At 57.9% G+C, this 23,360-nt stretch overlaps 1 long non-coding RNA gene across 1 annotated transcript in view; it reads left to right on the top strand.

Annotated features, from left to right (window-relative positions):
* The window catches only part of LOC112820744 (uncharacterized), a 226,170-nt gene that overhangs the window by 26,764 nt on the left and 176,046 nt on the right, over nucleotides 1-23,360 (top strand). The gene's annotated exons all lie outside the window — the stretch shown is intronic.

The raw sequence follows: 23,360 nt of genomic DNA, 5'->3' as shown, positions 1-23,360 counted from the left end.
CTTACTCGTTCCTGACAGTATTTACCGTGTCTCCGCTCTGCTCTGGATTCAGGGATGAATCAGACGCAGCCCCGCATGGAAGCGCTCAGTGTAACTGGGAATGTCTAGGCAGCAGGAGATATGCGGGGCCCGGAGAAAGCCGTCTCCTACGACATGGGGTTGAGTAGTAGCCAGTGGTCGTACAGAAGGATGCTGGGGACCGTTGCCCAGGTGAGCCGGACGGGTGAGTCCAGGCTGACCCAGAGGGAGTAAGCAGGTAGTGATGATGAGGACAGGGCTGTAGGTTTAGGGAGGAAAACTCAGACACTTTCCTGGAGTGGTTTGCTTGCTTTGATGAGTATTTTTATTTCGCTGATCCCGTTGAACACACGCTGCCTCCCACCAAGTCCAGCCTCGGATGGCTGGAGTGGTCTTGGAGAGGTTCGTTGAGAAGATGGGGCATGAACTTGACCTTGAAGGGTGGCCGGGATTTGAGCAGGTGAAGAGGAGCAGGAAAAACATGCAAGGGTTAGGAAGTGGGGTGAGCAGAGGCACGGGAGCAGGAAGATTCAAGGCGTGTGGGCCAGCGTAACCCAAGCAAAGGAGTTGTGTGGGGAGCAGGTTGGGGCTGCAGAATTGAAGGTCTTGAACTCCAGACCCAAGTTTGGGGCCACAGATGGTCTTTGAGTGGTGACAGGGCCTGTATGCATCGGGGCTCTAAGAAGGTGACGCTGAGGGCGATGCTTGGAAGTGATTGAAGGAGAAGCTCTAGCCCTGGATCCACTGAGGTGTCTCTTCATTAGAAAAAGATGAAGAAAGAAGCACTCTAGGGGGACCAACTGAAGTCGTATGGCGAGGGGGTGGGAGTGAAAGCTGCTGCCAAGTTTTTAGCCCAATGCCAGCGAAATACACTTGTGTTTCCTTACATAGCCAAGCGCGCTGCTGATCTTTAAGAAGTGCTCGTCTTCTTTGGCACTTAGTTTCTGGGAAGAACAGGAGGAAGAATTCTCTCAGGCTGGGAATCAAGTTTTAGCTCACTTTGAGGCTATTATTCTTACTTAAGAACACATAGTTAGGATTTCTGGGGTGAGGAACCAAAGGACAGGTAATGAGCTTATGCCTCACATTGCTCATGGATGCCCGTCTCCTCTACTAGCCCAACATGGCGGGCAGCCTGGGAGGTGGCTCACAGCCCCCACTTCCGGTGTCCATGTCCTCGTGCCATAGGCTTCCCTGGGGTGTGGGCTGGACCCTGGCCACTTGCCTCTCATGAACAGACAACAGACATCAGCAAAAGTGATGAGACATCACTTCCGTAACTGGACTCCTGGGACCTCTGTTCTGTTGCCCCTCTTTTCTGCTCCCTCGCTCTGAGCGGAGAGGCTGTTGCAGTGTGAGCTGCCCCATGGGGAGGCCCATGAGGCAAGGAAGTGAGGTCTCCAGCTGCAGCCAGCTGCCACGAGAGTGAGCTGGGAACTCAGTTTTTCCCCAGTCTCCCCCAGAGGGGATGCGGGCTCTCATCTTTTCTTTTTTTTTTAAGATTTATTTACTTAATTTAGAGAGAAGGGAGGAGAGAGAGATTGAGTGGGAGGGGCAGAGGGAGAGGGAGAGAGGGAATCTGAAGAAGACTCTGTGCTCAGCGGGGAGCCCGGTGGGGGGGCTGGGTCTCATGACCCCAAGATCACGACCTGAGCCTGTGAGTCGGACACTTAGCTGGTTGAGCCAGCCAGGCACCCCAGCACAGGCTCTCATCTTGATTGCAGCTCCAGGGAGGCCGGCAGCCAGGGGAGCCAGCTAAGCCGCTCCCAGATTCCTGACCCACAGGAACCGCAGGACGACAAACTGATGTCGTGTCAGGCTGCTAAATATGGGGACATTTGTTACACAGCCATAGATAGCTCATACACCCGAGTCCTGTGGTGCTGTTGAAGAGCACTGTGGGAGGCCACACTATGTGGCTTCATGTCCTGGCTCGACTGTTTACAACCTGCCCAACCTGAAGCCAATGACTTCTGTGTGTCTCAGTTTCTTCGTCTGTAAAATGAGAGCAAGGGTAACAACTGTGGTGGGGTGATTGTGAGGATTAGGAAGACAGTCCCTATATGTTGATCAGAACATTGTTAGGGCTCAGTCGGTATTAGCTACCATTGTGATTATTGTCCATCCTTTAAGGGCGGATATGATGCTAATCCCTCCTGCAGTCTCTAGGGTACTGCTCTCCCCACGCTAGCCTCTTCCGCTTCCAGCGTCTGTGGCATCTTGTCTGGACTTTACACCCTTGTTTTCCATTTGAACCCTCTGACTCGTCCTCTGATGGTCTCAGCTGTAGAAAGTCTTCCCAACGCAGAAGTGTCTCCAGAACTCGGCAGAGTGCTTGGCACAGAGAAAGGGCTTAGGGATTAAAGAAAGCAGGCAGATGAGGAGGGAAACAGGCTCAGAAGTGACCTCCTTGTGGCGAGGGACATGTGGAATTAATAGTTACCATGTGACCAGGGCCAAGCATTGTCCCAGTGCAGAACAGGTGCGAAGCAGTCTTTTTTTTTTTTTTTTTTAAAGATTTTTTTTATTTGTTTTGGAGAGAGAGAGAGAGAGAGCAAGTATGAGCAGGGGGAGGGGCAGACAGAGAGGGACAAGCCAACTCTATGCTGAGTGTGGAGCCTGACTTGGGGCTCGATCCCACGACCCTGAGATCATGACCTGAGCTGAAATCAAGAGTCGGACGCTTAATGGACTGCGACCCCCAGGCGCCCCAAAGCAAGCCCGTTACACTGATGGAGTGAGTGAGCATAAAGGAGACACTATCTGGGCCATACGCACATGCATGGTGGGAGACGGCAGCAAGGGGGGACATGGGGGGGGTCCTTGCTGGGGTGGTCCCGACGACACAAAGTGAGGGCCTGACAGATGTCTGTCGCATGCATGGAACATGAAGCCCAGTGTGAATTCTGCTGACTCGGTGTAAGTTCACCAGATCTGGTGGAAGTGATTGGAATTTGAATGGTGGGGAAAGAGGCTCATCCCTTGAGAGGAAACACAAAGCCGAGAGCCAGGGGAAGAGCCGGGCAGCAGGAGTCCGAGCATGGGGGCCTGGATCCCTGGCAGTACCCATCCCCTACCATGCCCGCTCTTGCGGATGGCCTGACATGCGCATGTGAGCTTGGTTCTTCCTGGCAGTCAGTTCGCTGGGCAGGCCTATGTGGAAGTTTGGCAGCAGGTAGGGAGAAGGCAGAGATCCTGACAAGCAGAGAAAAGGTAGCAGCAGCTTCTCCTGGGCTCATGGTCAAGTGAGGATTGACCTTGTCACCCTGTGCCCCAAGCACCATAGATGGTGAGATGACGAGGGGGGAGGGGCTGACTGTTGGCCTGCCTGAGCTCTGGGCATGCACCATGAGGTGACAGTCTCCAGGGGCTCACTGTCAAGTCCCGCCGTAGGTCAGATGACCTCTTGGACCCCAGCTGCAAACCCCTTATTAGCACCTGCCGTGGCGGTCACCATGGCTTGTTCCAGAACCCGCAGACTGGAGCTCCGCGCGCTCACCCATACGTGTTTTCAGGGCATCCACTGTGTACTGGGCCATCCACAGGGGCAGGGCGAGCCCAGACACATTCTTGTCCACTCTGCTCTTACCTACTGGGGCAGGAGGCTGGGGGTCGGGCTCCTGGGCCGTGGGGAAGGGCTTTCCCTGCTGTCACAAGGGCTGGAGTGCCACAGGCATTTGGTAGGTGGGGCCCGGCCCTCCTGCAGTTCACAGACAATGCCCCAGGGTAAAGCATTACCCCGCTCAGAAGGCTGGGCCAGATCGGGCTTTGGGAATTACTAGCCTAGTGGGAGAGATAAATGTTAATCAATTAACTCCACAAATAAGTGAATAATTCCAAACTTATTAACAGCTATGAAGAAAATGGTACAGGAAGGTCAGAGGGGGGATAATACCAGACATCTCCTGTGTGTGCGGGGCGGGGGGCAGGGGTGGGCACAGGCAAGAAGGAAGGTCTTCCTGAGAAAGCAGCGATTAGGCTGGAATCAGAAGCATGAATGGGGGCATTGGGTTGAAGGGGTGAGTGCTGGGGCAGATAAGGGGAAGTTTGCTCTGGAAGAGAGGGCCGGGGTGGGGTGGGGAGAGGGTGGGGGAGAGAGGGGGGTCAGAGAGGGAGGGAGGTGGGGGGAAGGGGGGGGAGGGGGAGGGGGGGGGGGGGGGGGGAAAGAGGGGGGGGGGGCAGAGAGAGAGAATAGGCTGAGGCTAGTCATGCATGCAGGCCCTAGGCGGCCGTGTTGGGATGTTGGGATTCTGTGTGTTCTGGGTGAGTGAGGGTGCCCTGACCGCCTCTGAGATGTGGAGGGCTCTGCAGCCTCGGAGGACGCTGCGTGGAGGTGGGGGGACAGCTCGGTGGCCGTGGCCCTCCTGGGTCCCAGAGATGGTGCTGGCTTACGCTGGGGGACGGGGTGAAGACAAGACAGTGTGGATAGGTTTGCCAGCTGCCCGGAGGGAAACAACTGAGGGTAGGTTAGTCTGGGGCAAGAGAAAGGACGGTGAAGAACCAATGGCAGCGGCCATTCAGGAAGTTGCAGACTCGTCTGGGAGGGCTCAGAGGCTCCGTTTTGGACCAGCTGAGCCCGAGGCGTGTCTGAGACAGTGAGAGGGGTGCGTGTGGGATGGACCTGCGGTTGTGTTGCTGTGGGGGCAGAGGGGAAGCCTGGGCGCGGCCGGGAGACACAGAGTGAGGGGCTGTGGGAGTGGGCGGGCTTGCGCAGAGAGAGGCTAGAAGGGGAGACGTGATCCCGGCGAGGGCTGGAGGTGCCCTGCTGTGAGTGGCCGGGTAGAGAAAGACCATACAGGCCAAGGGGCGGAGAAGAGCGGGAGAGGGGAGGGGCCGCAGGAGATGGAGCCGTCGCAGAAGCCAAGGGACACACATGTCCCGGAAGCTGAGGGGTCAGCGGGTCCTATCAGTGCTGGAAAGTCGAGTGAGAGGACAATTGAGAAGTGTGTCTTGGACTTGGAAAGTGGGGCCACTGGGGACGTTGGCGAGAGCTGACGTGGTGGCTCGAGGGGGCAGCGGGTGGACGAGTGGGCGGGGGGACAGGAAGCGGACCCTTTGAAGAAGTGCTGGAGGGAAGAGAGAGAAAGTGGTGGTGAGGGGGGCGTGGGGGTGAGGGGAGGCGTGTATGGATGTGATTTTGGGCGGGTGAGGTTCTAGGAGGCCCCTTCCAGCCCTGAGCCGGCCAGGAGAGCCACGGGTTTGACCTCAGTTGCATCACCTAAAATACTAGCTCGTTATGTAGAGATCGCCACCACAGAACAGTTGTCCTTGCAACGAGGTGGTACTCACGCGGAGGCCCAGGGTGGTTGTGTGAACTGCCCGAGGCCACACAGCTAGGAAGCAGAGTGGGGCTTTCACCAGACGCAGTTAACCACAGAGGTCACTGAAGTGTCCACGCATCTTAACCCTCACATGCCGCCCCGCGGGCCTCGCGTGGGAGGCCTGGTCTGCTCATGGCCGGGGTGTGCTGGGTGGTGGAGCTCCCGGCAGCCCAGCGGGCCGTGTCTTCCCAGCTCTGATTCGGGGACCGCACTGACCATGGGGGGAGCATTGACATCGCCAGAGTTGGCACAAATCAGAGCTATTTTTCAATCCCCGGCAGAGCCGGTTGTTAAACACAGGGCACGACCCCCTGCTCGTCCCCGAAGGACCTCAAGGTGAGCTCTACAGAAACCTTCCATCTCAGGCAAGACTTGTGTGTTGGATGAGCGACCGGGGCCTGCTGGCTCCCGTGGAGGGTCTACATCTGCTTTGCACTTGGGAGGTCTTCCTCCCTCTGGGGCCGCTTGGGCAGGAGGGGGTCTGAGCGCCGCCTTCGCCACATGTCACACGTGGGGGCCGGCCCTTTCCCGGTGCCGCCCCTCACCCCAGTGTCCATGGCGCCAGCCCAGAGGGTGGAATATTAGACCCCGACTTTCAGAACTGCCACTTCTACTTGCCCGAATGCAGCATGGTTTAAATAAGGACACAAAAGGAGTTTTCAGAAAAGGGGAGAAAGGCTGCGGGCTCCCTCGCGCCTCCTGGAGTGACGGGCTGTGAACGCATCTCCCTCCTGGGAGATGACGCGCCTGCGCATGGCTCCTGGCAGAGACCCTCTAGCGCCCCGGTGGGATGGGGTTCCGTTCACTCCATCTTAGAGGTAAACACACTGAGGTGAAGGAAGGGGACGGGCCCCGGGCACACCAGTAGTGAGTGGCAGATCTGAGATTTCCTCCAGGCCAGACCAGGAAGGCCCAGGGTCTTGCTTCTGCGTTCTGCTCACCGAGGCCGCTGGGTGTGGCTCAGGCTCAAGGTCCTCACTGGGGCACGTGGGCTCAGGACGGTCACGGGGCTCGAGTGCGGCTGCGTACACCACCGGCCTAACACGAGGTCGGGCGGAGAGTGGGTGCCCGAGGCTTCCCTTTTCCGCCTTCCAGGCTGGTGGAGCCTGAGCCCTGTGTCCCAACCTGCAGCCAGCCCCGCCCGCCCCCACGTGATGGACTGGCCCATACAGTTCCCCATTCAGCTGAGGGTGAGGGCTGTGCTATTTTAAGCCCACATGGAAGTTTTTTTTTTTTTTTTTTTTTTTTTTTTGTAAGGACCATCTGCTACCGGCCCCAGCCCAGATGATACAGTTAGAACCTACCCACAGCATCCTCTCCCGCCTTCAGATAGTTCCAGGAACAAGGGTGAGTCAGTCGCCCAGCTGAACTCCTGTCTTGCTACCCTGAGAGACAGCCCGGTGCCAGTAGAGGGGGCCGCTCCTGCCGGGGGGGGGGGGGGGGGGGGGGGGGGCAGGTGCACCTGGCTGCCTCTCAGAGACTGGGAGGGACCTCCTCCCCCACCCCGCAGTGGTGCCGCCTGCAGGGAGAGCCTGAGGAAGGCCCCAGGGGGACTCAGGTCAGCCCTTCTCAGCTGAGCTCCTCCCCCTGAGGCTGCAGTCGAGTTCGCCCACCACAGCTTGTCAGGAAGCCCAGCACAGAGAAGTGAGGAGCTAGCGGGACCTGGGTCACCACCCTGACCTGGAGGTCCCTGGAAGAACCCCTGGGTCTGTTTTGGGGCACAAGGAGGTTGGGCCCCCGTCTCACCGGGCTGCTTGGGCCGGTGTTCCACCTGGGCCCTGGGAGGACGTTCCTAAGGCAGACCACAGGCACTCAACTAGAGGCTTTGCTCACCTGCTCTCTTTCCCTCGATTCCACACCCCATGGCTCCCTGTGAGTAGAGGATGTCTAACCCGGCGTAGACTGCAGAGCCTGCAGTCAGGTCATGAATCTGGGCGCTGCCCCTTATCAACTCTGCGACCCAGGGCAAGGTGTACTTAATCCCCGGAGCCTCAGTTTGCTCATCTGTAAAGTGGGGGACAATCCGACCTACTTCCTCGGGGAGGGGCATTAAATGGGGTCATGTATGAAGGGCTGGCACAGCACCTGGCTAGGATGTTCTCTGTCACTATGAATGTCCGAGGACCTGTCCTTGGAATTGGCTAAAAAACTGGGGAGTATTTGAAAACGCGGGTCTGTCCCTTGGAGCACCTGGCCCCTCTCCTCCTGAGAGCTGGTGTTTTGGCTGCAGGGACCCGGCTGGCTTCAGGAGGTGCATGGGTAGCTGGTGCACAGCCCGGGCCTGATGATCAGAACCCCTCCGCCCCCCCCCACCCGTTGCAAGAAGCCCTTGGGAACCCCGGACCGGGGGGGGTTCTTGGTGTCTCTTTCCCCCTCTGACCACTTCTTGTCCCCCCCCCCCGCCGCGGTGGGGTGCGGTGGGGTGCTGGGGCCCTGTGCCCGGCCGGCCGCGCGCTCTGCACCCGCCCGCCACCCCGCAGCTGCAGCGGGAGCATTATCGGGGGTGTGCCCCGCGCACGGGCATGGGGCTGCGGCCTGACAGCGCCACTTCCCGTCCCAGAGTCTATCTGCCGCTGCTCTGTGGGGTCCTACAGTTTATCTGTGGTCAGTGCTCTTACCCATTTCCTGCAGCTGCTACTGGTTTTTCAGTCAGCTCCGAGAGCTACAGTAACTGGGAAAGGACGCGGGCTTCGTGATTCACCCGCCGGGGGACCGGCAGGGCGCTGACCTGCTGTGCAGGGGGCATGTCCCTCGTGCGTGCAGGGACGGCCCCGCCTCTGTCCCTGGGCCTTCCCCCAGCCCCAGCGACACAGACGCAGAAAAGACCCACACATTCATTGTGAACCGAAAGCCGGTGTGTGTGTGCGTGCATGAGCGTGCGTGTGTGGTAGGAGGGAATTTTTTTTTTTTTTGAATGTGCCAAAGCCAAAGTAAATGGTATCATGTTTTGAGAAGTTAAAAGCGTTACCCTAGGCTGAGCTTCGCCCCCTTTCCCGGGGAGCCCCAGGTCCTCTCGGAGGTCTAACTGTGGTGAGCTTGCAGTGCCCCAGATGAGGATATGGTAGTCACACTGAAAATTTTATTTCCTGGCATTTCTAAAAATGCAGAGGAAAACCCCCCACTGTAACAAATGACTCCTTCAAACAGAAAACTTAGAATGGATCTGTTACTTGTTTTTATGTTGTGGGCCAGAGGTTCGAAGTGGTCCAAAACGTTAATAAGCACTTAGTTAAGTGTTGTACTTGTCTAGAGCTCTTCTGTTCAGGTATGAGCTCAGGAACGGGGAGTAGGCACTGGTGGGAGGCAGGGTGAGGCCAGGACAAGCAGCAGGGGCACCTGGGAGCTCGGGTGAAATGCAAAACCTCCAGCCCCACCCCGGGCAGTCTGGGTTTCCACCTGGCTCTGCAGGTGGTCCTGTCTTGCATTCAAGCATGGCGTTGTCAGTAGATTTTATTAATCTTCTTCATCGATGTGGGTTGTGAAGAAGGAAAACAGCTCTGAGTGCAGAACGAAGCTGCTCCGTCCGTGCATGTTTGCTGCACCCCTCGTGGGCACCAGACTCTGAGCTAGACACAGCAAGGGACCACCGCCTGGCGCCCAGAGCCCAAACCCTCTCTCCACAACAAGGATGCTGCCTCATCTGGAGAAGCTCCCTAATCTGACATGGGCCGGGGGACCTGGGGAAGAGTGAGGAGGGGCTCAGTGGAAGAGTGGACGAGATGGGGACGATTTCATCCATGGTGGGAATCAGTTGAAAAGGAGGGAGAAAGATGAGAGATTACAGTGGTGGTGGGGGGCTGCAGAGAATGGCCTTGCGGGGCTCGGGGCTCATCCCAGTTACCATACAGTGCAGTAAGCTCAGGCACGTCTCTGTGCTAATGATATTTCCTTTTACAACTGTTTTGAGACATAAGCGAGGAAATGCGTGCCGAGTGCTGAGCACAGCTCTCTCTCAACGCTGTACAGACAATGGTAATTTTTGCATCTGAGGGCAGTGGGGGCACATTGAAGGGTTTTCAGCTGGTGAGTGATGTGAGCAGAACATTGTAACCGCCCCAGAAATGCCTGGTATGCGCAGGCCAGTAGAAACTCTTTGTTGAGCAGAAGATCCACATGCCATTAATATTTCGGGCTGTAATCATGTTTAAAATGTGTCTGAGAAAATATCTTAAATCCTAAAAAGCATCCCTCCCTTTTCTCCATTGCCATATTTTTGGATTCTAACATCAACAAATGCAGAATCTGACCACTTTCCAAAGCAACGTGACTTTGGACTGAGGACAAAATTGCCAAGCAATGCTTTAGTTTTTCCCTTCCAAAAAGTCAAAAGGCCCAGAAGACAAGAAAACCTTGGCTTTTGAAACCCATGCTTCTTGGGGTGGCTGACAAACCCCACTGTGCACGGGCAGGGACCAACTCTGGGAGTCCCCGCTCTGGTGACCTGCTCTCCACACTTGCTGGCTGGAGCAGCTCTGGGCATTGCTGAGGCAATGGGCTGACTAGGATTTGTTCTTCCAAAGACAGAAAACCTTGGGAGAGTGGATGGCAGATCTGTGAGCCACAGAGAGGTGAGCCCTTGGGAAGCACCACTGCCCTTGGAATGATCTGGGCGAAGCCCCATCTCCATCCCCTTCCATTTCAAGCAGCCGCAGCACGGACGGCCTTTATCCATCCCGCACAGGAATGCCGGCCACCTTCCATGACCCCGTCCTCAGCGCACTTCGCTTAGTGGGAGAGACGCTATTCTTTCAACAGATCACAGCACAAAGGCGTGCATGAGGACAGACTGGAATAAACTCGAAGAACGAGGGCCTTGGTGCTGCAGCTACATAGAGCCAGCATCAGCTCTGCTCTGATAGGTCTCCTTTCTGGTCTTAGGTTTTGCACAACTGTCTGCTGGCTTCGGAAGAGGGGGGTGGCATTTTGGGTGGGGCACCTCATAGCACCCAGATGCCCACATTTGGAGGTGACACAGGTGACTCAGGTGTATTCGCAGGAAAAAGCGTGCCACTGCAGCACCCACATCAAAAGCATATGGTCCGAGTCTGGGAGTCCAGGGCGGTGGGAGCACTATTCCTGGCACAAACACGGACTTCCTGATACGCAGCCTCCCTTTATCTTGGGTTCCCTGTCTCTAAAGCAGGGCAAGATCTAACTTTCCTGGTTCCACAAAACCTTGTGGGCAAACCACTTCACTGGTAGGATCCAGGGTGCCAAGGACCAGCCCTTCCAGCATGCTCCCCAAGGTCTTCTGAGAATCCACTGGACACGGTCTCCACTGTGTTTCTTAGAGGAAGCGGGGCCATTAGAAAAAGTGCTCCCCGGTTTCGAGGTTAAGCTTCGCCGTGGCTCTCATAGCTCCCGTCTGGCCTCGGCACTGCCTCCCAGGGGCTCTTCCCAACCCACAGTCAGATTCTGCTTCTCTCCAGCTTCACTCCCACGAAGCACTTAGGGGAGAAACACCCAGGGCTGGCCCACCATCCTCGACCTTCTGAAGTGAACATGCTGGCAGCCCAGATTAGTTTCAGGATCCCCAGCAAGGCTGGTCCCTTTTCACATCCCAGGGCCTCTGCAAATGCTGCTCCCTCTCTGTGCATTGTTCCCTTCTGATCAGCTCAGCAAACTCCTCTTCATCCTTCAGAACCCAGGGCCTCTGCAAATGCTGCTCCCTCTCTGTGCATTGTTCCCTTCTGATCAGCTCAGCAAGCTCCTCTTCATCCTTCAGGACCCAGCTCCTTTCATCCCCTCTGGGAGGTCCTCCCTGGGCCCCTGTATTCCCTCCCTCCTCAGGCTCAGCATCAGGGGGCATGGGAGGCCCTGAGGACCGCCCTCCACCCCTACCCCCAGGCCAGGCTGGCTGGAGTGCTTCTGGGAAGCAGGAGCCAATCTGCCTCTTCCCGTTTCGCCTCCAGACTCCTTCCCCCACAAGGAGGTCAGGAGCCCCCCAGGGCCAGGCAGGCCGGAAGCAGGGAGGGCTGGCTGGTGACAGGTGGAGGGAGATGGTCTTCCAGATGTAAAGCAGATTGGAGCTGGGTGAGGGGGACACCTGGGAATGAGACTACGGGCTCCTGGTTGTATGCGTGACCACCTCCTGCTGGTGCGTTGGGTAGCCCAGGGATGGCTCTTGGGAGGGGCCCCTCGCTGTCGCTTCAGCAAACATCCATGTGGGTGCCCGAGCAGCAAGCTCAGGGAGGGGCTGAGGGCACCGTGGTGCCCAGGATCCTTCTGCCCGAGCTGAGCTGCTGCCCTCAGGAGGAAGAGGCGGCCGTGAGAAAGGCAGGCCCAACTGCCCAGGAGATAAAGCCTGGGAGGGGAGGTGCCGGCAGCCCATTCTCTTCCCACCCCGGGCTGGCCGCGGTGACATTCAGATAGCTCCCTGGGTCTGGCTTTTCCTGTTCCTGGAACTGCTGCACATGGTAATTTCTCTGGCCTAAGTCAGAAGCGGCCATTGGGGAGCGTCCTACGTGTGTGTATGTGTGTATAGTATCTCAGTTTATAGAAACAGGAAATTTGGGATTTGTATCAGCACCACGTCCCATGTGGCCTTATTTCCTAGAAAGGACAGGGCTGATAGCCTGGAGCTGGACCCCTGGAGGAAGGGGCTTCTGGGTCTGACCTGGCTTTGGCCCATGGCAGCATCTGATCCCTCGGTGTCTTTTCTTCTCTGCTAGAAGGAGGCCCAAAGCACTTGGCTACCAGCCTGGGAGGGGCTGGGGTGGGTAGTGGGCTCAGCTCAAGGAGGTTCTGGACTCTGCATCTTACTGGGTCTTTTAAGTTCTGGTGGCCTCTGTCCTGGGCCCCGAGTGAGGGGAAGGGTGACTCTGGAAGGTGGGTGGGGGGTTCCAGAGGGTGAGGAGGGGCTGGGACAGCTGGGGGGTCTGGTGGCTGGGAGGTTCCTGGGATCTCTGAGTGAAGCCTCAGGTCCCAGAGGATTTATAGGCTAGTGTCCTTCATAGCTGAGGAAACCGGGACCTCAGAAGCTGAGTGACTGGCCAGGTCCCATGGCTCTCCGCTACTTGACACCACCAGCCCCCCACTTGGTGCTCTGGGATGTCCACATTCTGAATTCCAGGGCGGGCCATCTGGATGAGCGTTTACCTCCTCCTGCCCCCCTGCCGGCCCAGGGGGCCTCCCCTCAGTGCAGGTGCCCCTTGGCCACTCCAGCTGGGGCATCTGGGCTGGAAGCCACTGTCATAAGCACATCGGGGGGGGGGCGCCTGGCTTCTCGGGTCCCGATGCGGGAGCTGTTCCCGTGGACCCCAGAGTAACTTGGTCTGGCTTTCTGGGCTCAGCAGCACAGCTTGTGGAGCTTGGGCTCTTTTGATGGATCTCTGTCTCTACCTGCTGATCTTACTCAGCTCAAGAGAGCCACTATTTGGGTGCCCAAGTAGGAGGCACCCTCATGGGGAGTGGAAGAAGGGGCCGGGAGCAGCCTGGGTGGGTCCTGGCTCTGCGCTGCGGGGTCCAGGCCTCTCCCTGGAGCTCCTGGGACCACAGAGACTGGCTTCGCCCCAGAACGCAGACCTCAGTCTCCCCAAAGCCCTTCCCTCAGGAGGCACCTCCACCTGAGCCCTGACCTCGGTGCTTCTTGCTCCTGGGGTTGAGTGAGCAGCCCCGGGAGGCGAACCTGGGGCAGAGCCCGGGGCGGCCTGGAGGCTAGAACAGCTCACATTGCAGCCTCCCTGCACCAATTTCCCCCTTAGCTTGTTCCACTTTTAAAAATAGCTAATGAGGAAATTAATTTTGTCACCCAGATGTATTCAGTAAAAACATGTCAGGGAGAGACAATTAACCTCTGCACTGATAAATCCTCCCCAAATTAATGAAGTTAATATTTGTAGAAGGTGAGGCATTCATTTGGGGAGAGGGTCCGTGAAAGTAGGGCTCCCTCCAGGCCCAGAAGGAGAAACGGAGAAAAGGGGGAGAGAAAGAGAGGCGGGGGAGGGGGAGAGGGCAGGAGTGGGGGAGGGGGAGAGGGCAGGAGTGGGGGAGGGGGAGAGGGTGGGGGGCAAGGAGCTGGAGAAGGGCCTGCAGAGCAAGGCAGGGAGAATGCAGGTGGGCACGAGTGACTTCAGGGAGCACAGCTGTGCGGTTTCCCGAGAATGTTAAACTTCCCAGGCATTCACCTGCAGTAGTTTGGGGCAGGAGGAGACTTGACAAAGTGAGGCACAGAATGAAGGGCTGGGATCCACTGAAGATGAGGCATGTCCGAGCCCACGCCCGCCCGCGAGGTCTTCTCTCTGCTTAAGGACTCTGGGTTCTTCTTCCCACCTGAGGCCGTGGGGAACCCAGGCCCTGGGGAGGGGCTCACCTGCGGGAGGGGCCAGGCCCCAGTGGCTGATGATTCCCGAACGCCCAGTCTGGGAATCCCGTTTACCTTCCCACCCGGAGGCGCGGACACCTCCTCCCCCCGCCTCCCACTTCACGTCCAGCCCAGGACTTGGGCTGCAGATGACAACCCCTTAGACAGGCGGGTCTCTGCCCGAGTGAGATATTTGCATCCCAGGCTGGCACCGGGATGAAGGACAGGTGAGCTCGCGCCAGGGAGAGGTGCAGGCAGGGGTGCGGGCCGGGGGCGCCGCGTGGGCAGGGGAGGGCATGAGAATGGGCCGCACCCCCCTCCCCGCGGGGCCCACGGTCTGTGGCCTTGGCCCCCACCCGAGGAGCGCCAGCTGAGGAAGCACATGGGGACACAGTGCTCCTTGAACCCAGCCTGAAACAGAAAGTCCTAGGGGGACTTTGGGCTTTGGAGATGGCAGCCGGCATGGCTGAGGGGCCGTGTGAACTCTCGGGGTTCGGCCACCCCTGAGGCGGGAGTCGGGTTGCTGCTGGGGTGCCGACAGGCGGGAGGCGCCCGGGGAACCTGGCTGGCATGTTTTCCTGGAGGGCGAGACCTGACGGTCAGAGCCGAGCCAGAGTCGCTGCTCCGCTCCCGTCTGGGGAAAGAGCATTTCTTTCTGAAGTTCTCCGACTGTGTGGAGCGCAAACAGGAAACAGCATTCACCGTTCAAATCCTGTCGAATGACCAGTCCTGGGAAGGGGAGGTCGGACCAGGGTGAGCGGTGGGGGCTTGTATTGCTGTCCAGGCAAAGGAGTGTGAGAGACACATGGGGCTGCGAGCCTTTCCAGAACACCCAGAGGCAGCGGCATTGACCAGCCAATGGGAGGGCCCCAAAGGCTTGGGCCGCGGCCCTGCTGGAAGCTGAAAGGCCCTTGGGTGGGAGCTGATGTTGTAGGGGTTGGCGGGGGGGAGAGCCTCGCAAAGCAGGGGCCTGCCTGCTCTGTTTCCACACTTGAAAAAGTGCCAGTGAAGCCAGCCTCACAGGGGCTGTGGGCACAGACAAAAGAGAACCAGATATTAAGTATCTCAAGTTGGATTTTCTGATGGCCGGGGTTCTCTCTAATCTAATCTTTGCAGGCCAAGTGACAGGCTTGCAGATTGCAGGGAAGTGATAGATGTCACCTATCTTGAGTTCAGTTAGGCCGCTGCTTGCTCTGAGCAGCGTACCTCCCCCTGCTCCCAACCAGCGAATGGGAGGGAGATGTGTCCTGATGTCCAGGTCCCACGCTGGGGAGACCAGACCCTTCAAGTGTCCACCCGACACGGACCGGGTCTCAGGGTGACCTCCCAGGGCCCAGGCCTGCTGGATGGTGGCACGATACTGGGATGGAGAGCTGGAGACCTGACAGGTTTTGCAGAGGGCCCAGTCTGGGTGGGGAGGGCCGTTGGCCAGGCAGGGAGGTTCTAGATGCAGATGGAGAACTATGGGGAACTGTGAAGCGGAGAGAAATAGAGCAGAGCTGGGCACATGGGGCAGAGGGCTTGGGTGGGCACTGCTGGGCGGAGGGCTGCTCCCTGTGTGTCTTTCCCAGCACCGAGCTGGGCTCTCCACCATCTCATCCCATCACAACTGGGAGCGTGGGGCCCGAGGACGCCTGCCAACTTCTACAGCGAGCGCTCTCTGCCTCCCACCTGCCTCCCACCCCCAGACCACTGCCCCCATAGATTAGTAAAGACTGGAAAATTAGAAGCAGGAGGGAAGTTTGGGGGAAGCCGAGCCTGCAGGATGAGTGTGACGTGTGCAGGAACACGAGGGTTTTTACAGAATGGGTGTTGAGTGGGTGGTTCTCTCTCTTCTGCTGTGGACAGAACACAGGAAACGGGCTCAGGCTGCAGCTGAAGGGCTGGGTTAGAGGTAAGGGAGAGGGGGTTGCCAGCACGGTTGGCTCAGCGCGCGGGTGAGCCCCAGGAGCCCGGCCGTGTGAGGCCATCCGCAGAGGTGGGTCGGTGTTGCCTTGCGGTGGCGACCATCCTGAGGCTGGTCTCTGGGACAGGTGCAGGGCGCCTCTTGGCGGGGGTGCGGTGGGGGGCCCTCAGCTCTGAATTCCAGCCCAGTGATGGAGCCAGCCCCAAATCTCAGTTTCCCCATCTGTGTATTAACACAATGGTTTCCACCTCGTGGGACGGCTGCGATGATCAGGGGGAAAAATCATGTAAAAAAAAAAATGTGTTTTTAGTTTGGAAATACTATGTGAACGCTCCCCCCCAGCGCAGGAGGGCGCCCGCCAGCAAGGGCTCTGGGTCGGGGTGAATCGCTGCATGTTTAGGGGGGCACTCTGGTCCTTTTCTGTGCTCACCCACGTCCCTCTGCACCTTCCCAAGGCACAGCAGACGCCCCCTGCCTGGGTCACTGAGCAACTTGCCAGAGTCCAGGCCGTGGGTGAGGGCCTGCCGAGAGCCCCTTGGTTGTCTTCCCCTTGTGCTCCTGATCTTTGTCAAGAAGCAGCCAGGAGGTATAGGAATGAAAGTAGCGAGCAGAGCAACATCGCAGTGTGAGGTCACTCCCACCTGGACCCCGGTGCAGCCCCCGGGGCCCCCGGGGAGGGAGGTTTCATTTACCCCTGGTGGCTCCAGGCCTGGGTGGCCCCTCGTTCCTCAGATCCCTCAGCGGGAGTCCCTCCCTCGGGGCCGGACTGGCCTTTGGCGGGCAGAGCCCTCCTTTGGCTCCTGCTTCTGCAGGTCCCTGAGGCCGAGGGCTGTCAGGGGCTAATTAGCAGCCAGGCCCAGCAGAAGGGTGAGTACCGGAGGGGAAGGAATGGGGAAGTGGCAGAAGTTGAAGAAATCTCACAGGGCTCTGGTAGCGGGGGGGATCTAGTTCCTGCTTGCCCTTGGCCTCTGGCTCCCCTTCCACCCTGCGGAGAGCAGGGTGCCACTGACTCAGCTCCTTCTTCAGGGGGTGACCGTGGCCGGGGTCAAGTGCATTTCCCAGCTGGTCTGGCCTGGATGCCTCCTACTCAGGGAGTGCGAGAGACAGCGGACAGGCTGGTGCCCCGCTGGGCTCTCCCCAGGGCCCCCCTCTGGCCATGGAACCTCGGCAGAGTTCTCAGTGTTCCTCCCGTTTCCTCACCTGGAACACAGATGTCGTCATAGCTCCCGGGCAGGTGCGTTAATCGCTCCGGCTGCCACGACTACATATCACAACCTGAGTGGCTTAGCCGGCAGAGATCTATGCTGTCACGCTTCTGGAGGCTCGACGTCCACTGTCAAGGTGTCAGCAGGGTCGGTTTCTTCCGGGGCTGCCAGGGAGACTCTCTGCCCTAGCTTCTGGTGGTTTGCTGAGCACCTGTGTGCCAGGCTCTGTTCCGAGGGCTTCAGCCCCTGAAGACCCTGCGCCCTGGACCTGCCCCCCTGTGTTGGCTGGTGGCCCTTCCCTGCCACATGCCGACTCTCGGCCCCCAGGATGGGGCCCTGGGGCTCCTGCCCAGTTCTTGTGTCCCTGCCCTGTGCCCCTCCAGCTGGACCAGGATTCCAAATGAAGAGCATTCCTCTTGCTGAGTCTAACAGGTGTGGCCACCTTAGGAACCAGACAGAAACTGACTTGGACTTCTTTTTCTCCTTTCTCGTTTGAATTTTAAAAACCACAGGTGAGGGCCCAGTCCTGGTGCCTCTTGGGATTTGTCCCTCTGCCCCCAGCTGCTGATGTTACTGCTGTCCTGGGTTGTAATTAGGGCCCGGGAAGGACAGTGGATGGATGGCCAGGGTGGGGTGTGTCCGGTGGGGGACACCTTCTCTGAGACATCCAGCAGCATTCCGCAGAGACAGTGGCTTTCTGGGAAAGGGGAATTAACAAAGCGAGTCAAGCAGCCAGTTCACCGCGGAGATGGTCTGAGGCCTTGGCCACGTTGATCCTCTCCCCCTGACAGGCTGCTGCCCAACCCCACCCACCGGTTCAGGGGCGGGAGCTTCAGGGCACTTTCGTCCTTTCGTTGTCTTGGCCAGAAACAGAGCGATCTGCTCTTAGCTGCGAGGCCTGACCTGCTGACTTCTCACTTGGCAAAGGGGAGGGCAGTTTTCCTTGGAGAAGAGGGTGGGCACAACCAGCAGGAGGCCCCTCCCTGGCCTCTCCCACTCCCTCTCTCTCTCTGGCCTTCCTCCCTCTTTCCTCTCTACACCCGTCTGGCTGTGCCTTTTTTATGTTTAGCCCATTCTTTCAGCCTCTTCTCCGGCTGTGTTTCCCTGTGTCCCCCCCCCCCGCCTCTCCGTGTGTCTTCTGCGCTCCTGAGCCACACCCCACCCGCGCTCCCCGCCGGGTGCAGGGATCTGTGCGGACCCCGGTGGGTGCCATCCACCACGACGGAGGGAACACCACTGTGACAGGTCTCTCCTTCGCACAAATGAAGGACAGCAGGAGCTCTTTGGAGAGATCTCGTCCCCTTACAGGCCCATCCGCTAGGACTCAGCCCCGCGGGCAAGCGTAGCTGGCAGCCCGCTGAGGGCTGGATGCTGGCGCTCTCCTCTCTGATCTGCGCTCTTCTGCCGAGAGCCCTTTGAGAGGTGGAAAATGAAAAAAGTATCCTCCTTCCTTTTCATTTGGAGGCAACTTGGATTTTGTTCTTGTGTTGAACAAATTAGTCTAAAAAATTATTATGGTTTCTGTTTCAGCTGTGCTTGCCTTGTCAAGATTTGGATCCGAATATCGGAAGAATGATCAGTTTGTGTCAGCGGGGCTCTGCAGGATGGCTCCGTTCTGTCCCCCGGGGGTGGCGGGCGCCTGCACCTTCCAGTCTGCCTCCTGAAGCAGCGCCTTCCCTCCCCCTGCCTCTGATTTTCCTTCCCTTTTCCCACTTCCCCTGCCCCGATCTAGGTCTCTGTAAGACGTAGCCCTGAGTTTTTTTGGACAGAAGGCAGCCAACATTCATCAGAATATTTACACAGGTCATACTCTGCCAGGAATTCCTCCCTGTCCTTCCACTGAGAGCTCCTAACTCCCCAGGGACATAGATAGGATTTGACCGTTCCCATTTTACAGATGGGCAAACAGAGACTTGAGGCACGTACAGGTCTTGTCACAGGTCATGCAGTCAGGTAGGGCGGCTGGGGCCCACGCACGGTTGTTGGAGGTCGGAGCAAGTAGCAGCAGACGGAACGGCTGGAGGGGATGTGTGTGCGTGTGTGTGCGTGTGTGTGCAATGCACACGTGTATGCAGTGTGTGCACGCATGCAAGGGAGTGCACGTGCACCTCCATCTAATGTGCACGTGCGTGCATGCCGTGCACGTGGTGGGTGGGGCTGGGTGAGAGGAAGTCACACTGTGGCTGGGGATGTTGCAGGAACAAGTTTTGGGACCAAGGATGGGGCACGGAGGACATAGTGAGGAGTCTGCCCATTATACTGCGGGGCAGGATGACACAGTGTGGAGACATGGTGACAGTTTTAAGTGGGAAAGTGTGCGGTAAGAGTGTGGTTTGGAAAGCTCACTATGAGGGCAGTTTGGAGGGTGGATTTGGGATTCGCAGTGAGAGGGGAAGTTAGGAGGCCATAGCAAAACGCCGGGGGGAAGCCAGTGATGGTTGGTGGGGGCAAGTGGCCATAGGGGAGGACGCGGGTACCCAAGATGAAGGAGGTAGAATCTCCAGGACCAGGGAGCAGGCTGGATGTGAGGGCTGGGAGCAAGGGGGAGTGCACACGGTGCCCGGGCTTCTGGCTAGCATGCATGTGTGTGCGCCGAGTCCCTTCCCCAGGATGGAAGGGAGAGCATAGAGGGAGGACAGGTGGGCTTGGGGGCAAGGGGGCTTTGAAGGCAAGACTTTGAGAACCAAAGTCCCTAATTCTCTCCATTCTACTGCCCAAAGCTAGAGGAGTGGGAGTGAGTATCCTAGCCCTGGAAGTACTCAAGCCTAGTCAAGATGGCCTCTTAGTGGGGATAGTTTAGAGGGTTCTTCTGTCCTGGGAGGGCAGGTGGAGGGTGCCTTAGTCAGCTTGGGCTGCCCTCCAGAGCACAAATTGCTGAAGACTGGCGGATTTAACCGCAGAGATTCTCACGGTTCTAGAGGCTGGGGGTCCAGACCAAGGTCTGGCAAGGTCAGGTTCCGGTGAGAAGGTGACCGAGAGAGAGCCCTGGGCTCTTAAGGCCACCAATCCAAAGGCATGGCCCTGACCTTGGTCGCGGTCCTCGGGGCCTAGGGGGTGCATGGAGAACGGAAGAGCCACCTGTGTGCGGGCTGGCCTCTGCCTCTGCCACCCCGCATTCCGTTGTCCTGTGGAAGTCACCTTGGCGCCAACAAGCTGCTCCAGGCGCCCCGTGGCTGCCGCCGGTGCATCTGATTGGTCCTGTCCTCCAGCTGATAACTGTCACCCCTCTGACTAAACGGTGGTTTCCCCCCAAGTGCTTCCCTCTGGCAAAGCTAAATATTAATTATCTCCCTTTATTTCGTGATTATTCATGGGCGCCCGTGTCACCCCATCACAGAGTGAGGAGTCGGCGCCGGGAGATGGGAAAAGTGGTTCATTGTAGTGAGCTGCCCAGCAATCCTGGAGCACGTCAGACTGTCCTTGCTCGGGGAGCCCGGCCTGTCTGTCCCCGGGTCACCTCGGAGCTGTGCCTGATGTGTGGGCCACCGTCCCAGGTGGAGGTCCAAGGGGAGAGATGGTGTTTGCCCCGCCAGGCAGTGCAGGGGACAGGCGCTCCCTTAGAACCCGAGCCGGAGCTGCTTCTCACCTGGGAGACACCTGCACGGTTCTGGTGCTGACAGGTGAATAGACGCCCATGGGACGCTCAGGACGCTACGGGCAACACGTGGGCATTGGGGACTGAGGCAGCATCAGAAGATAAGGCCCGACGTGTGTGCAGGGCTAAGGCTAAACCTGGACACACGGCAGGAGCCAACTCTGGGCCTGGGGCGCGGGGTGTGAATTTGTGTGTCCTGCCATGTGTGTGTGGGCGTGGGGGGGCATTTTGCACATTGGGGTGCCAGAGAGTAAGGGGAAACGCAAGGTCCATTTCTTTGCATGATGCACCTTCTCAGCACACGGGGTTTACCAAATATCCGTTCATGGACTGAGACACGGCGGAAGGGGTGCTGCTCACCCCTCAACTCTGGCTGTGTTGTCCCTCCCAAGGCTGCTGGCCTGGAGGTTGCCGGCATAGGGCCCAGACCTCCAGCGTGGCGGGTGGACAGTACATCCCAGCATTCCCATCACTTCCAAGTAACAGAGCAGGTCTGGAACTATAATGTGAGATGATCTTAATTGGGATGACATCAAATAATGTCTAGTTAGGCACTGTCCATCCCTTTATTTATTATTTATTTATTGGCACTGTCCCATCTTTTAGAGACTTGTCATCAATTCAGATGGAAAACCTTTCAGCTTCTCCATGGTGAACTTTAAAATTCTCAGTTGGGGGGGTGCCTGGGTGGCTCATTTAGTTGAGCATCTGACTCTTGCTTTTGGCTCAGGTCACGATCTCGGGGTCCTGAGATCAAGCCCGATGTCGGGCTCCGTGCTTGGCCGGGAGTCTGCTTGAGATTCTCTCTCCCTCTGCCCGCCCCTCCCCCAAATAAATGAATCTTTAAAATAAAATAAAATAAAATAAAATAATAAAATAATTCTCAATTGGTGTTCCTCTCTTTCTCTATGCCCCTCCTCCTGGCAGGTGACAGGGTGGACCAGCCGCTGGCCTCCAGGGGGTGCTCAGGCCCGTGTGCCCACCTGCCTTGGCCCATCTGCCACATAGAGGGAGAGGCACGGGTGGAGGGGCCCAGGGGGGAGACAGGAGGGATTTGGAGAGGACCAGCCCCCCCCCCCCGCCGTTTGCTCACAGGGAGCCTCCTCTTCAAGACGCAGTGTCATAGAGGACGGAGGACCACAATAGAGTCCAGGACACCCGAGCTTCTGCCCCAGCCAGCTTTCGCTCCCCAGGCCCACCTGTGAATGCCCCCTGTTTCTCTGACCCTTGGCTTCTTCATCTGTGAAACGGAGCTGGTTGGTGAACCGAGGCCGAAGAGGGAGGGGATACAGAACGATAGTTCTAAGCAAAGTTTCTAGAAATCTCGTTTTTCAAGATGGATGGGAGGGTTTTGCTGCGAAAACCAAATAATAATGTTTGCCCCAGGGTCGTAGATGTAGTGAGACAGTGCCTGCAGGCATCGCCTGAGGCCCACGTGTGTGCTTGTGGGAGCCTCGGCCCCTCCCAGGCATCGCTGGGGACTCTGGGGAGTGAGCACCTCCCATCCCACTCTGCTCACCCCTGCTCACCCCTGCTCACCCCTGCTCAGGTGGCCACGAGGGGCCTTCCCAGGGGTGGCCTCTGACCAGCGGGCCACAGCATTTGTCGGTCTGCCCTGCTCCAGCAGTGACAGAGCCCTCCCCACCCCGTGTCCCCCAAGCAGCCATGTTTACCTGGCTTCACCCACACCAGGGCTCCAAACCAAGTGTTTTTTTCCCCCTCTGCCCTCCTCCCTCCTGCCCCTGCCCTTGAGCCTGGCAAACCGAGCCTCAACACCTCGCTCTGAAGAATCTGCCATCGGGGGTACCTCACTGTTTAGGGACCCCCCCAAACAGCAGGGGAGCCCTCGCCTCACATCTGTGGGAATGAGCGGCCCGTCTGAGGGAAGGTCTCTGCAGAGGCTGGAGTTCTTTCTGAATGTCAAGCTGATGCAGTTACCAAAACAGACAGGCTGAAAACTAAAGTCGCCTACTGTGTGTTAGGTCTCCCTCCACACAGGACAGGACGTCCTGTGCCAAATTTCTCTTCCAGAAATGCTTCAAATTGTGGCAAAATACCCATAACATCAAAATTTGCCATCTTCACCATTTTAAAGCGGGCAGATCCGTGGAACAAATTTTCTCTTCCATAATTTTTAATATCTGTTCCCACCTGACAGTGCCACCTAATTCCCCGGGGTGGAGCAAGACACCATTCGCAGGGGAATGTCCCCGTGCTTCCGCAAATGGCGCCCTTGCCCTCGGGTGGCGTCTTGGCTGCAGCCCTCTCAGCTGAAGCTTTGGATTCTGTCGGCCCCAGAATCCTCTGCTTTGAGCTCCGTGACTTTGGACAAGTGTCTTTGGCTTTCTTGTCCATGAACTATGCATAGCGAGGCTTCCCCTAGGGAGAGAGGCCAGAGTAGGATTGCGATGCCCAGACAGCAGCCGTTGCCCACCGGCCCCAGGAAAGGCCCATCTCCCCGAGGCCGCCCTTGGGGGGTCACGAGCCACTTCTTCTCCAAGCAGGAAGCGCGGAACAGGCTGGATCCTGTCAGAGCAGGTTAAAAAAAAAAACAACTCCTACTCCAGCAGGAAGAGACTGGGTGAAAACTAGCCCGGCCTGAAGCCGATCACTGACCTCCTGCTTCATGAAGTCGATACGGACTCTGTTGCCTCTTTGTGCCTTCACCTAATAGGAAAGTCCCTGCAGGTGTGAGCTGGGACTTACAAAGGAGGTCGGGAGATAGCAACCCTGGAAAAATAATTCCACCTATAAACACCTGTGTTAACAAGTGCTGTATTTGTACAGCTATTTTCTTTTTCAAATACTGTTTACACACACCTATTCTCTTACGGTGCTCAGGTGTGGGTTGCATGGCATCTGGGGACCCACTGGCTGGGGGCCAGCCTGCCCGGCGATGTGCGGCTCGGAGGCTGGGCCTTCCTGGGGCCTGTTGTGGTACACGGTGCTCCCGGGGCGACTGCCTGGAGCCCAGCCAAGTCCCGATGAGCCTGAGGACTGAGACCTCCGTGGG

This window comes from Callorhinus ursinus, unplaced genomic scaffold, assembly GCF_003265705.2.
Source record: "Callorhinus ursinus isolate GAN/ISIS: 27379988/994484 unplaced genomic scaffold, GSC_fseal_2.0 scaffold10, whole genome shotgun sequence".
In the NCBI taxonomy this organism is placed as follows: domain Eukaryota; kingdom Metazoa; phylum Chordata; class Mammalia; order Carnivora; family Otariidae; genus Callorhinus; species Callorhinus ursinus.
The sequence above is the reverse complement of the archived record's forward strand: the minus strand, read 5'-3'. Positions and strand labels throughout refer to the sequence as shown.